This window comes from Caretta caretta, chromosome 9, assembly GCF_965140235.1.
Source record: "Caretta caretta isolate rCarCar2 chromosome 9, rCarCar1.hap1, whole genome shotgun sequence".
In the NCBI taxonomy this organism is placed as follows: domain Eukaryota; kingdom Metazoa; phylum Chordata; order Testudines; family Cheloniidae; genus Caretta; species Caretta caretta.
The window spans coordinates 10,834,150-10,849,666 of record NC_134214.1 but is presented as its reverse complement, the minus strand read 5'-3'; the positions used below and the strand labels follow the sequence as shown (position 1 = coordinate 10,849,666).

The 15,517-nt window shown below is 41.3% G+C and overlaps 1 protein-coding gene across 10 annotated transcripts in view; it reads left to right on the top strand.

Moving 5' to 3' along the window:
- Positions 1-912: 912 nt before the first annotated feature.
- SOX2 (SRY-box transcription factor 2) overlaps positions 913-15,517 on the top strand; it is a 374,692-nt gene continuing 360,087 nt past the window's right edge. For 2 of the 10 annotated variants that reach the window (XR_007358597.2, XR_007358593.2), the window contains exon 1: positions 974-1,565. The gene's annotated coding sequence lies outside the window, so the exon portion shown is untranslated. Of the gene's footprint in view, positions 1,566-15,517 lie in introns of all 10 variants that reach the window. The other 8 variants (XR_007358603.2, XR_007358601.2, XR_007358602.2 and 5 more) reach the window with 8 other exon arrangements.

Sequence of the window (15,517 nt, the reverse complement as noted above, 5' to 3'; positions counted from 1 at the left end):
AAAATGTACCTGCTCAGGGGAGATGATAGCTGTCCCCTGTAGTTTGATTACATATTGAATGCCTATTACATGGCATCTTTCTGCTTGTGGTGGTGGTGTTGTTGTTGTTAATCCTTTTTGTGTGTGTATGTGGCTATTAAAAGTCCTGCATTAGCGTGGTTACTCGGGAATGAAATTACTGGAACCTTGTCGAAGAAGAAGTACATGGAAGGTTTTAAGGCAGAACATTGTAAGGCAAACGCTGCAATTATCTACAGCTGAAAACAAATAGCTTTTAATTTGTCCATTTGTCCAAGAAGGGAAAAGAGAATTATAGACCAGAGCTCCTTTTTTCTCCCCTTTTCTCTTTCTCTCTCTCTCCTCTTTTTCTTTTATACAGTTTATCACCCATAATTTCAGGATGTTTTGTTTCTTTAAGCTGTTTTATCTCTAGGCTTATGAGGTCACTCATGTGTGAATTCTTTTGTTAGTCACCTCACCTTTTGCCTTGATGATAGAAAATTGATCAGGCCTAAAGTACAAGTTCAATAGACAACCCCCTTGGTCCTTTGTCTAGGAGAATAGCTACCATTGAAGGCCATGAGCAGGTTGCTATTAATATGACAGCCTGCTCTATCTCCCACTGTAATTTATAATGAAATACCTAATCTCCATTATTTTGATCCAAGCAGGCGATCCCATGAAAAAGTCTTTTCATCCAGTTCCCAATGGCAGTTACATGAGAAATGGCAAACCAATAATTTTTGTCAAGTTTTTTAAGCCAACAGAAATGCTTTTCCACTGCTACAGTTTCAAAAGGCACAGATAAAGCTCATTCACTGAGATGAATGAAAAAGCCATCTGGGGTTTTTCTTTTTGACTTCCTTTCCTTTTCTCCATCCTTGTAATCAAATTTGAGCAAAATCAAATGGGGCTTTCTATGAAAGTACCTTTTGTTGATCTGAACGAGCTGGTAATTTACAAAATACCCTTCTTTTGTGAGGAAGGCTACAGAAAAAATGAATCAGTAGCTTTTAAAGCTGGGCCTTGGTGGGACTCTAAATGCAGTGAAAGCAGTCTGTGTTGAGAGATTGAAATGCATTTCAAAGCCAGGCCTGAGTCAGGGTACAAGGAAGAACAAACCTATGGGCATTTTATAGGAAGAAAAATGTGAATGGAAAGGGAAAGAGAGAGAGAGAGGGAAAAATGTGGATAATACATTAATCATTATTTTGGAGATTCGGTCTTCCTTACTGACATACCCTGTGTAACTAGTGATATAGAACTTGGATTTTTGGTCTATTCACGGTGTCCCAACATTTTGAGTCTTTCACTGTTTTAAAGTTTGGGAGTCATGGATCCTTGAAGACTGCTGGACTATATTTAAATATATATATTTTTTTCAGCTTTACTTTTTTACCTTGCCTGTGGAATATTTTGAGAAAAAGAACTTGCAGAAAATCTAGAGCTTCTCTTCAGTATATTAATATTTATTATTTTATTGTATTTCTGTCTACCAGATTTCCTAGTGGTTACTGTTTCCCATTGTCTCAAAACCAAAGGACAAAGTGGACATCTAACGAATAGTAAGTTTGTGCATTGTTTTTATTAATATTTCATGTTAAATCTAGTGAAGCTGAAAGGATTAGATTAATTGCAAATGCCATATTGCTAACACTGCTGTTATGCAGCAGTATGCATTTATTAATATGTAATATACCAGTTCTGATTGAACTGTTTCTATATCCTTGTTTTTTTACTACAGCTGCATGCTTTTATAGCATTATTGGTAATAGTACTGATATATTACATATATATACAGAGGATAGTACAGCATGTGAAAATGCCACACATGGAGTTATGCATAATTGTGCAAACCTAGTCCATAGTTTTATTCTTCTCACCTTTACAGACTTGCATAGATTGCTAAATTGCTGCTCACTTCTCCACTTATGTGTTTATGGATATCAATACATTTTTAAAAGAGCTTTCTGACGGCACATGATATAAGCTTGCTGGCAACAATTATTGTTTCTCCTTTACAACAATCCACAGACACAGTGGAAATTCTGATGTTGGAAACTTATTGGTTTAGTCTGTGTTTTATATTATACACTGGAGAAAATGTATAAATGTTACAGCCTATCAAAGATCTTACCATTAACACGTTGTAAGTAAAATGTGAAAAAAAAAAACTGCACTGATATTTAATTATACCTAGGTTAATGAAAACTTTAAGTGAGTTGAATATCTTGATAATATTTCAGTCATGAACTATTCTTTGGTTTGGATGAAATGGTATGAAGTATATTTTGTGTTGTTTTCATGTTTTGGTTGGCAATCATTGTGAATACATGTGTGTAATATTGTGACATCAACTTAGAAAGCATATTATGGGAAGTCATACATGGTGAACATTTTCTGTCCTTTTGTGGTCTTTAATATTACCAAATCATCAGAGGAACCATGTGCAGTTTATCTAGATCTGGTTTAATGGATGATTAGATCCCAAATAATTTAATAAAGGTCTTCTAAAGTGCTTGCTCTATCTTATCAGACATCTCCAATCCAATCAGAGTGTCAGGAAGTCACTTTCATACCTGAATATATTTTCCACTCCTAGTTCCTTCTATCCCTTTTCAATTTCCTACAACATTTATCATCTCACATGGTTTTGAGCCATTTGCTGCCTCCTAATGACTGACTTATAAAACAGCAAAAATGGTATATTTCTAAGAGGTTTTTTTGGAAATAGTTAAGATCTGCAGCAGTGACAGTCTGTCACTCTTCATACTTCTTGACTTGAAAGAAAAGAGATACATGAAATTAATAGCTACGCTATCTAATATGATGTTGGATCATCATGACTTGTCGATTGAGGAGATACAATAGCTATTGTAGTCTCCTCATACTCTTATGTGAAGGTGGTAAATAACACTGGGGGGGAGGCCTGCTAAACCCAGAGTTGTGAGTTCAATCCTTGAGGGGGCCATTTAGGGATCTGGGGCAAAAATTGGGGATTGGTCCTGCTTTGAGCAGGGGGGTGGACTAGATGACCTCCCGAGGTCCCTTCCAACCCTGATATTCTATGAAAACTTCCCTATTCACTTTCTCCACACCATTCATGATTTGGAGGGGAGGGATAGCTCAGTGGTTTGAGCATTGGCCTGCTAAACCCAGGGTTGTGAGTTTAATCCTTGAGGGGGCCATTTAGGGATCTGGGGCAGAAATTGGGGGATTGGTCCTGCTTTGAGCAGGGGGTTGGACTAAATGGCCTCCTGAGGTCCCTTCCAACCCTGATATTCTATGATTTTATTGAATAAGTGGGAAAATTTCTTACAATTATGTAATCTTGGATAAATTTAATTGACTTATTTTGCTTTGGATAGAATCGCTTATAACAAAAGAAGATTTGCTCTACAAAAGTGGCTTATATATTGACAATCAAGAATGTTTGTTTATTTTGGCAAAATTATGGACTTAAAATTCACTTGTCTCCTGGCTTTTTAGATAGTTTGAGTCTGTTTAGCCCCCCTCCACACATACCTTTTAAAACAGTATTAAGATATAGCCTCCATAAATTAATGTAGCAGAGAGAACACATTTCAGTTAAGTATTTAATACTGAAGACAGTATTAAAACAAGATAGTGCTGTCTCCATGGTATTACCTGATCTCAGGGATTGTCTTCTTATGTGCACAGCACATAGCACAATGAAGCCCCCATTCAGCTTGGGAAGTTTGGGACCTATAACAATACAGATAAATAAAGAATAACAACATTTACATTTCAACCTTGGGCCATATAGTTGGAGGCAAAGGTTCTCCCCACGCTACTTTTTCCCTTTTATTAACTTGCCTAAGGTTAAAGAGTGGAGCAGAGTTTAGAGCAGAGGACTACGCCTCCATTCAGTGTTTCTCATCCTGACTCTGCTACTGACTTTTTGTGTGACTATGGACAAGTCTCCTAACCTGTCTGTGACTCGGTTCATCCTTCTGCATAATGGTTATAATACCCACTTTGCATTAATATTGTGGGTTAATATCTGTAAAGCACTTTGGTCCCCTATCTAAGGATCTCTATCTTTCAAGATGTGGAAGCCCTCCATCTGCCATTGCCTTAAATGAGAATTAAGGGTGTTTAGCATCTTGTGAGATCAACTTTGTGGATGGCCCTACTGAAGCATTACTCTAGAACAGCTTTTGTAATAAAGATGCCCTGCATCACCTGTTGCTAATACTCTTATGGATAAGGGATTCTTGGCAACAGAATGGCCTAAACTTTCAGACGAATGTGCATGCAGTTGTTTGCCTAATTTTCATGCATAATTAGCACATTCTTTTTAATATACAGTATTGGCCTTTCAGAAGAGAACCATTGTAATAGCTAAGGGAGGGGAAAAGAAGCTATGTTAAAAAAGTAACAAACTACCTCCCTTGGAGGACTTATAGTCTGAGAACACAAACCAGTTTAGTTCAAACAACAAGGAAATGCACGCTGTGGTGAGTGGTCTCGTCATATAGTACGCCCAATAGTTAGGGGGCTGCCAGCTTCATTGAACTACATTGTATATATCGGTTGTTGATCAAATTTGATCCCTGCTGAATTGGGATGGGATGGAGCAGAGTATTAAATTGCACCTCAGCAGCCTAAAACCCCCAATGCCTTGATGTTTCTAGCCACTGAAGCAGCAAGAGATGGGGTAGAAGAGGATAATTCCAGGGCTTCATGTACCCTCCAGGGTCTGGACTCCCTACAAGAAATGTTTCCTTCAGGCTGAATTCTTCACAGTCGCCGAGATTATTTAGGGCCTCCTACCCCATCATGGTGAATGTAGGTGGGGTTTCATGATGCTGCTGGCCTGCTCCTTATGAAAAATGCTCCCAGGAAGAACCATTTCAAAATTGGTAAAGTGCCTCTTCAAGGATTGTTGGTTTTGATTGTTCCTTAAAAAGGAAAAGAAGGGGCGGAAAAGGGGCAGAAAGTAATGGAAACAGGGCAGGAGTAGGGTAAACATGAAGTAATGGGAAGAGGTACCAAGAGTGATGAGGAAATACTGAGATGGGTAAGGACTCTTAGCACTTTAATGTCCTCTAATCCCAGAACTTCTTTTGGAGGTCCTCACCACCAACTGGATTCATTGACATGGAGCTACGTGCTTTAGGCACTGTGAAGTGGTTGGCTGGGTTTCCATTATCCAGCCAATAACAAGGGCTTTTTTAAACTTGATTTTATCAGCACATCATTGACACCCTTCAATGGAAACAGATTAATAAAAGAAATATAAGCTTTTTTTCTGCTAACTGCAGTATATGTTGGCCAGAACACTGGTAAGTTAGGACTTGTTTCTGGGATGTGGGATGCAGAACAGTGGTTCGGAACAACTGGGGCAAGATGTCCACATAGTGAATATAAAAATTGTTCTCCAGCATGACCCACATACTCCACTTTTCTCTAACATGACCTCATGTTAAAACAGCCCGCCCCCCCAAAAAAAGTTTCAGGAACTCCCCTCATAGTTTTGAGTCCCCTTCCCTTTTCATTTAGTTATAAAAATGGGCAGATGTTTGCAGCTGCCAGGTGGGGAACACATGGCATAACCTAACGGCCTATCCCTGTAATACAAGAAGAGGCACCCTTGCAGATTGTTTGTAGATTTACTTATGTGATATTATGTAACATATGCATTTCCTCCAGTCAAGGAGTGAGCCGTACACGAAATAACAGCACAGTTGCAAAATGGACTTGAAACTGCATTAGAATCATAGAATATCCGGGTTGGAAGGGACCTCAGGAGGTCATCTAGTCCAACCCCCTGCTCAAAGCATTAATTGTAAATGATTATATCAGATGCTAGAACAGTGATGCAAACAATTTTTAAACTGGCAAAACTGACTAGGTTGGTAATCAAGTTCTCATGGAAAAAATATATTTGGAATTTTTGCCCCATTCTCTTTGCTACAGTGAAATGACATTTTGCCTATGTTTAAAAACCAGAAAACAAAAAAGTTTACCTGGCAAAACTATGTAAGGCCTGGATCTTAAAGGCCTTGAAGACCCATATCTGAAAAAACTCTTACAAAACCATTTGGGGTGGGAGGAGGGTAGGTTGTGGCTCTTCATGGTCTCTGGGGCCATTTTATTTATTTCCACATGTCTGGTTGGCTAGTCGAGTGTCAGGTGACACCTACTGAGGATGGAGTCATGTCGTTCGTGACAGTATGACTCTCAGAAGCTAGTGATTTTATATTTAACCTTTTGTAAACACTGTTAAACAATTATTTTATGGCCAGCTCTACAGTCCCTTAAGAAGAGGGAGGATGATGCAACACATTCTCCTTTTTACCGATAGAGTCCTGTTAAGAATTGCAGTTCAAATAAAATATCTCGGTGTCTTCCTCTCAGGCTGTGTCCTTTGTTTGAGTTAATAGAACTCACCAAAATATGAAGTACAGACTACAGGAAGTACTTATGTGGCCTCCATCAGCATAGTATCTGAGCACCTCACAATTTTTAATGTATTTATCCTCCCAGCACTCCTGTGCAGTAGGGAAGTACCATTATCCCCATTTTCTAGAAGGGGAATGGAGAGGGTTAGTGACTTTCCCAAGACTATACAGGAAATCTTTGCTAGAGCAGGGACTTAACCCAAGGTCTCCCGAGTTGTAGCCTAGCGCCCTTAGCCAGTGGACCGTTCATCTGACCCTGACTCTGTAAATAAACATTTTAACTGTGTTTCTGTGTTGACCTGCTGTACCTTGGTGTACCCATAAAGTTCCCAAACAGTGCAACCCCTCCAATATGGGAAGTATGTCATGGGTGTGCCAGTTTTTCTGCTTCTCTGAAAGAGAGTGAGTGTGAATGTAATAGCATCACCAGTAACATGATGTGAGACCTGAACTGTAATAGTTAAGATACTGAGATAAAAAGGAAGAGGTAGACTCTGCTTGCGGCAGGAATTACTGCTTCCTTACAGGCTGGCTGCTTGTTGCATGATCGACCTGCAGCCTAGTCTACTCTAACTGGTGCAGAAAATGAACGTGTGAATACCATCGTCAGGCCACTTGCAGAGCGTGATGTGATTTAATGCTGTTCCCTAAAAGATATTTCTGACTCTTTGCCACCTGCCATATCTCCCAAGATGGGAGTTAACCCATTTTACATGCCAAATACTGGAAAGGGATGTGTGTGTATTTATGAAGAAGTCCCTAGTATTATTCAGTGGCATTCACTCTCTGGGACAGGTGGAATTTTAAATTTTTAGGATCCAGAACTGTACTAATCTACTTAATTCCTGTCATTAATGTATTATGTGCTCTGTCAGCCATTCTGAGACCTTTAACTCCTAATAGAATGATCTTATTTCTATGATAGCTTGTTTGCACATAGTTTTTCTATATTCTTCTAACTGGCTACTAATATCAGTTTTAGATATTAATGCCTATAAACATGATTTTGCTTTCCAATAGTCTCTCTTCTTGACCCAGTCCTAGTTCATAAGTTCAGTCTTTATGGTTTGATGGACCAACACCTTGTAATGGTGATTGTTTCCCATCTTAGAGGAACTGATCTGGGCAAATTATCCTGGGCTGGGCACTGGCTAAAAATTGTGATGTAGGTTGATTATATGATGAAAAGAAGTGACCCTACTGTCTGAGTGTTATTACTTGGCTTTACAGTGTTGGATAGTGGAACAAAAGATCCTTGAACCACTGTTGCTGCTGTGTTGTTGTGTACCTACACTCATGGGCAGGGAGGAAGCTGTGGCAGGTTGCAATCTCCGTGTGTAGTTAAAAAAAGAAAAAAAAAGAGAAAAAACGACAACTCAGGAGCAAGTTGGAACAAAAGGTTTAATTTCTACAATTTTGATTGAAAAAGATGTGGATTAGAAAACTAGCCAAATGGAAAGATGGGAGAGAGAATTGGACAAAGAAGCTGATCTGGATGAATGGGTCTCTATATCTTCAATTTGTGTAGCTCATAAAGAAAATATTTATAAATGACTGTGTGGGTGGCATTTGGCTCCAGTTAAAACCCTTCATATCTTTGCTACATACTTGAATGTGCGGCCTGGGAATTTGACGGTTTGGGGAGCATAGTATTAAAGAGATTCATCTTATGACAAAATGTCGGCTTCCTAGAGATCCCCTGACCTTCTTGCTTAATACTCCAGTCAAGGATCTACATTTTAAACAGAGCAAGAAGTTTCCTTTTTTACTATTTGTACTAGACTTTGTATTGCACATCGTTGCAAAATGTGACCCCTCCTCCGATAGAATTGTGGTATAGTAAAATAGGGGCAGTCATAGAATCCTAGAGTATTAGGGTTGGAAGAGACCTCAGGAGGTCATCTAGTCCAACCCCCTGCTCAAAGCAGGACCAACCCCTACTAAATCATCCCAGCCAGAGCTTTGTCAAGCCGGGCCTTAAAAACCTCTAAGGATAGAGATTCTATCACCTCCCTAGGTAACCCATTCCAGTGCTTCACCACCCTCCTAGTGAAATAGTGTTTCCTCATATCCAACCTAGACCTCTCCCACTGCAACTTGAGACCATTGCTTCTTGTTCTGTCATCTGCCACCACTGAGAACAGCCTAGCTCCATCCTCTTTGGAACCCCTCTGCAGGTAGTTAAAGGCTGCTATCAAATCCCCCCTAACTCTTCTCTTCTGCAGACTAAATATAATGGAACAGTTTTCCCACCAAGTAGGTACACAAGAGAAGAGCCAAAAAGAGGAAAAGCATTTAGAAATTTGGTCACCCTTTTTAGTGTGTTCAGAGGAAGAGGGCTCTGCAGCCAGCAAGTCAGAATCTTTAGCCAGGTTCTTTTGAATATTAACCTGATCCTGAATAAGTAATGTATGATGTAGTATGTTTACATATTATTGTAACTTTGCCTTAATAAACAGTTATGAAGGTCTCCCAAAACCAAAGGTATTTTGTTTCCCAGGAGGTCAATTTCTTGCTACCTGGCAATGTGCAGCAGAAACTGGAGGGGTAGATAGGCAGTGTGTATAGTCTATCAGAAGCTGCAATGGCCTAACAGGTTGACAAGCTTCAAGACTTTAGACAGGAATGCCGTGTTCTTCTGTTAAACCACACCAGGCTTTGGTGCTACAACTCTGCATTGATATCCAGGGTAACAATTGCTCAGTTGTGCTGGCAAGTAGGTGCAGTTAGTTGTAACTTGCTTTTAAGAAATGTGGAGTGTCTTTATGGGTAAGAAGTGATCCTGGCATGAATCCACGGGAACACCCACGCTGTGAGAGAAAGCTTAGGCTACAGTTTATGATGAGGTTGTTTTGAATTACAAGTAAAGTCCCAGGAAGATGGGTGAATTTGGACACTATTAAGTTGGGGTCTGTATACTCTGTTGTGGATAGGGTAGAGAGTCAGACTGTTTTTAAAATAACCCCAGGTTGCTGCACATAGAATGTATAGAGACGTGGCTCTGTAGGCCAAGAGAGCTGCATATAAGTGAACGGAACTTTGCAGCAGATTATAATGGGTCTGAAATGCTCTTTCAGTCTCCCTGTTCACTAAAGGTTGTGTGAACTGCTAGACATGCCCTGCTGATGTGATCCCCCTATGGAAGTCTACTGTCAGACCCAAATATCTCTGGTACTCTGTTCCCCAAAGTGATACTTATTTCAGTAGTTAATCATGCATGGGGCTATAGCTGTTTTTGACAAGTTTCTGTTGCTGGCCAAATTTCCCAATATTGGGGCTTTGTGCAAAGTGACACTATATCTGTAATTTTGCCTCTAGATTTTGAGGGAAAAGAAAAATATTGCATTTGCAACTCCCTTCTCTGCTTAGAAACTAAAGAAGAAGGATGATCCAGTAGGTAAGTGTTAGCCTGGGATTTGGGAGACCTAGATTGCTATTCCCTGCTCTGCCACAGACTTCCTATATGACCTTGGGCAAGTCATTTAGTCTCTCTCACTCTGCCTCAATTCCCCATGTGTAAAATGGGGTTAATAGCACTGCCCAACCTCACAGGGGTGTTTTGAAGACAAATACATTAAAGATTGACAGGTGCTCAGCTATTACAGTCATGGGAGCCATATAAGTACTTAAGATTGAGAGAAAGTACACCAGCCTCTTGGTATGTTATCAGGGACTGCAGGTCTTGAACCCTGGACCGAAGGGCTCTTAAGTGCCAGGGCACTCAAAGCTGCCACATAGTGACCTACAAATGCTTGTCAAAATAAAAGCTGAACTCTGACAGAGGACTACAGTCTTGGGAGCTGATTGGCAGAACAGTGGAGGTCATGATTAGTTCCCACCTTCCATTTAAACCATGCACAGGACCAGGAAGTTATCCATGCAACTGGGTTCCCTTTGCTTAAGACAGCTTCCCCTGCAATACCTGGTTCTACTGTCTGACTCTGATCTTTTGGTAACCTGATCCTGCCTGCCTCCTGACTCTCAGTGTTGACATCTGGCCTGCTTCAGACTCCAGCTTCTTGGTATCTAACTCTTGACTTCTGCTCTGACCATTAGTCAGAAGGCTTACTTTCCGGTTCTGACATACATCTCTTGGGTAAAAAAAGTGAAATTCCAAAGGTTTAGTTCCATTTGGATAAACATCCTACATTTTGTACATTTTCCTAAATCCCTGACATTTATAGTGTGGTGCTAATCTGAACAGTAGCTGTGTAAGTCTGGACACTTCTAAAATCAAACCCCTTTATTTATCCAGAGTCAAATCTGCTGACTTGAGTGAAGAAATACATCTTTGCTATTGCTAGCTCTGCAGAACCAATACACCTCTATGAGAGTTCACTCTCTTGTTTTCTGGTTCGTACACCATCAGTAGGGTAATGAACTCATCTCCAGGTGCAGAGCAAATTTGTGCAAACCCATTGTCTTCTAATGCTGCCCTCTGTTATACTTGTGCTCTTCCACTGACAGTAGTTCCAGCTGGGTGCAACTGAAGGCATAACTTGAAGCCAATGGGGCTGCCTAGTATAACAGGGATGCAGTTGCCTGGTGTAGGTATGCAGAATCTTTATTATTGGGGGTGATGCATGAGTCAGAAAACCCATCATGACTTCCAGATGAGTTTGCAGGGTGGGAAATTGGAAAAACCAGCTCTCTCATTGTAAACTGAGTACACTTCTGAAAGTGTGGGATAACATTAATGAGGAACCCCTAAAGTGCTATGTTTAGAGAATATGACTCTGTCCTTCAAAAACTGGCCCCAGCATCCTCATAACTTTGGTAACTCAGCTCTCCAGATTTTCTGAATAGTCTTCCTTTTGTCCCTCCAGCTGTCCGCAGCAAGCATGCTTGTGTTAATTTATGAAATGTTTCAGATCTCTGAGCCTTCTAAACTTCTTTTGGTGAAAGCCTGGAATGCCCAGCATGCTGCTGAACCACAAGTGCCCAAGATAGAAGCACCAAGAGCCTGACTAAAGGGGTTGCCAGACATGGTGAAGAGGCAATGATAAATGTTCAGTATGAGCAGTGGGGTAAGGGCTGCAGAATAGGCTGGCATCTGTTTTGACGGGGGAGGTATATTTATATTGAGCCAAATCTGATGATTTGGTTGCAGCTAGGGAGATGAATGATCAGTCTAGCTGGTTCTTGATCTGGACACACTGATCTGTCTAGTCCTTCTCACAGACTTATAGTCTTCCCTTCTCCCTCCCATCACAGAGTGTTGCAATACTACTGTGCCTTGCCTCTAAACTCCAAAATCCTGGTTGACTAGCGTGTTGTTCTGTAGCATCATGTCAGCTGGTGGTATTGTAACAAAACCAAGCGCTGCAGATAACAGACAAAATGTTAAATAAATCCCACTTCGAGGATGCTGGGACAATGAACATTGGAAATGGACAAGGCAAGACTCCAAATTTGGCAATAAGTCATTTTAGAATATTTCCCCCCTTTCCTCCAGTTTCAGTGGGCCTGGCCTTATTAGGACAGTAAACCTTTCAGACATAGACAAGGCTGGACTTGAGTCACTTGCATCCTGCATAATGTGCATTTCACCAGCTTTAATTCCTTTTGGGTTGAAGGGGCATAGGGGACTGGGGTTGCAGGATTCTTAGAAGCTTGGGTCAGCATTCGGTGGAAGTCTTATTTGACTTCTGCTGTGGGAACAAGGAAGGGGGGTAGGAATATTGACATTTTTCAAAACAAACCATTGACTGATGATAAACACAAAGTTTTTACCCTGATATTGCTCCCTGCTCTCTGAGGAAACTTGCAAATCTATGGTACTTATCTGACCCCCCAAACATAACTGTAGTGGCTGAGTACTTCACAATCTTTAATGTATTTTTTCCTTACAACACCCCTATGAGGTAGGGCAGTACTATTATCCCCATTTTACAGTTGGAGAACTGAGACAGAGAGTCTAAGTGACTTGTTCAGTGTCATAGGAGAAGCCTTTGGTGGAATATGGAGGTGAACATAGGTCCCCAAGTCCTATGCTAATTCTCTAACCACAATACCCTTGTAATGTGACTATGTATTACTACCCCCATTTTACAAGTATGAAAAATGAGTTAGGGAATGAAGGGGACTAAATAAATTTTTATCCAAAATGAGAGTTATTTTCTTAATAGGAATTACATAAAAATAGATAAAACAAATATAGAGGTTAAGAAAGAAATTCTGAAATGAAAAGCAGTGGTAACACATAGATTGGTTGGGTAGGAGTGAGCGCAGGAGTTATTGTGCTGGAGTACATTGCTCTAGACCTGTTATATCATCCCATTAAAATAAAGAACTAGACATCTGTAATGTTAGAGGGATATTGTATAAAACTTGAGTTATTAATGCGGCTCAAGGCAATGATAACCCATATGCTTTACATCTCCTACCTAAGCAGAAATAACCCATCTATCTATATAGCTATTTACATGGCCCCCATTACAGTCACAGCTGAGTGCCTTACAATCTTTAATGTATTTATCCTCCCAACACCCCTGTGAGGTAAGGAAGTACTCTTATCCCTGTTTTACAGATGGGGAACTCAGGCAGAGAGGTACTAAGTGACTTGCCCAAAGTCACTCAAGAAGTTAGTAGTGGAGTAGTGAATTGAACCTGAGTTTGGTGGCCCTAAATACTGGATTATTCTTTCTTTCTTGGCTCATATAGTGGTCTGCTCATGGGTGGTAGAAGAACCAAAGGCTAGGAAGAAAATCCGGCTGGCACCTGTATACATTGGGCTGTGAGAATCTGGCCCAATTTAGCTACAAGATAAATTATCCAGTGCCAGAGGAGTCATTAAGGTTTATCAGGGTACCTGTCTCCTACAATTCCATGACTTTAACACCTTAAAACTAATATTACAAAAAGAAAATTCACAGATAATTTTTTTTTCAAAAGAAAAGAGAACCCTTTGTTTAAAGCGTATGAAAGGTTGTGACACAAATTAACAAAAGCCTGGGAATTCCAAAGTGTAGACTGCCATTGTCTTGTCTTATCCCAATGGCGTGAACTGAGGATATAGTGTCAGCCTTAACTTTAAATTTTCCTGGCTTCTGTCACTTCATGTCACAACCTTAACATATATTAATAATGTTTTTTGTCTGGCAAGAATAGCTAAAAAGGTTATTTTGACTAGTTTAGTGAAGAAGATGACACTGAAGTCATGGAGGAACTAGAGTTACACTCTGCATTACCAAAGTATGTCAGCAGGAGGCAGGCAGAGATTTTCTGCCTCTTTACAGGAGGTGACACAGAGATTTTGGGTAGGGGAGAAGGAGCAGCTAACTCCATTCTCAAAGAAAGGGAGGGTGGAGAAGGGAGCAGAAAGGAATCTGAAAGCTCAGGGCAGCTCTGCTCACTCCTTTCTCCACCACTCCCGTGAATGAGTCAGTCTGCACTCCTCCCTCTTCCTACCTGCTCTACTGGAATTGCCCGATTCAATGCACTGGGGAGAGTTGGCAACATCAGCTGTCTGTCTGTCTGTCTGTCTCTCTCTCTGGTGTGGGCAGGGGCGGTTCAAAAATTTAGAAGACAGAGTGGGGTTCCCTCACCTTAGATGCTTCTCTGCAAACAGTGTGATCATAGCAGAACATGTTCCCCTCAGCTCAAGGGTCTTACATTCTCCCTAGGCACAGGATGAGATGGGGAGAGATCTCACCTCTCTCAGATCCTGGGCTTCTCTGGCCCTTCTAGCCTTCCCTTTTTACTGTCTCTCTTTTAGCTCTCCTCAGCTGATGAGCTGAGCCACCTTGTTAATTGGTTTATCATTTAATCCTGAACCAATTATCTCCCTAATTTTCCCCAAGTGGGGATGGTTACCAAGTGCCCAGAGTGGTCAGCCAGTCTAAGGCCACTCTCATTCTGTCACACAAATGGACGGACTGGTTTATTAGGGATGCCTGCGTCCACTCCCTTGCCTTTTGTTTTCCTTCCAGGGTCATTTCTCCTTCCCCCAAGCTCAGTCTTTCCTCTGAGAGCTACCGTCCCCTCTTGTGGCCGGGGTTGCTTTTAACTGGCTCTCTGGTATTGCTGTGGAAGCTTTCACCATCTTCCAAACACAGTAGCTGCATTCATTTGGGGGGAGGCGGGGTTTAACCCCTACATCTGTCTCTGCCCAGCTTCCTTAACACCACAGATATCTTTTTGCCTCATTGGGCTTATTCCCTGTTTTTGATGTCTCACCCAGGTTATCCTGGCTTTCATCACACTCAGTTGTCCTGGCTCTGGACGTCAACTTTTTCACGTACCATTTCGCCTACTTTTTCTACAAAACCTTGTTCTAGTTTTGGCCACTTTTTATTATCCTCGACCTTGGGAGTTTTCCCCCAGGCCATTGGGTTCCTGGGTTGCCTCTTGAATAGGATGTCCCCTAACCATTTCTTCTTTTTCTATCCCCCCTGTGGGTTCTGGGCCTATTCTGTGATATCTTGCCTGCCTACATTTTCTGGCCATTTGGGTCTCTGGGCATTCCTCCCCTTTCTTAAAGGAAAAGGGCTCCAATTTGTTGTGATTAATACCAGGTGGGGCAAGGCCCTTATAACCCCAACCTGCTTCCGTCTAAATGTTCCCCAACTTTCCAGAGGTACTCTGGCCACTGTACAGATTTTTCTCCTCCTGGTGAATACACATCGGTTTTATTCTCTCTCCTGGTACCCTCTGACAGAGTTTTCCCCAGTTTTTCCTGAGCAATCAGGGCCATCCTTTGTTGGTAGTGATAGTGGATGTCTGTCTCAGAGATAGTGCCTGTCTGTTTTGACTGCCCTCAAAGGGTTTCTGTCCAACCACAGAACTCAGTGAAATTAAATTCATATCAGGGCAGTCCCTTTTCAAGTGTCTGGAACCTCCACGTTGGTTACACACAATTTGTGGGTGTACGGGCAAGGGTCTCCTTTTTGTCCTCCCTCTTCTTTCCTGGTGTCTTTATTGTTGGAGGCTCCCCTCCTTTCCTCTCAGGATCATGTCCTCTAAATGGACGGACTGGTTTATTAGGGATGCCTGCCTCCACAAACTTCTCAGTGAGTTTTACGGCAGCTTTTAAGGTGTCTCTGCACTCAACCCTGCTGACCTCAGGGAGACTGTAATAGGTGCTTCAA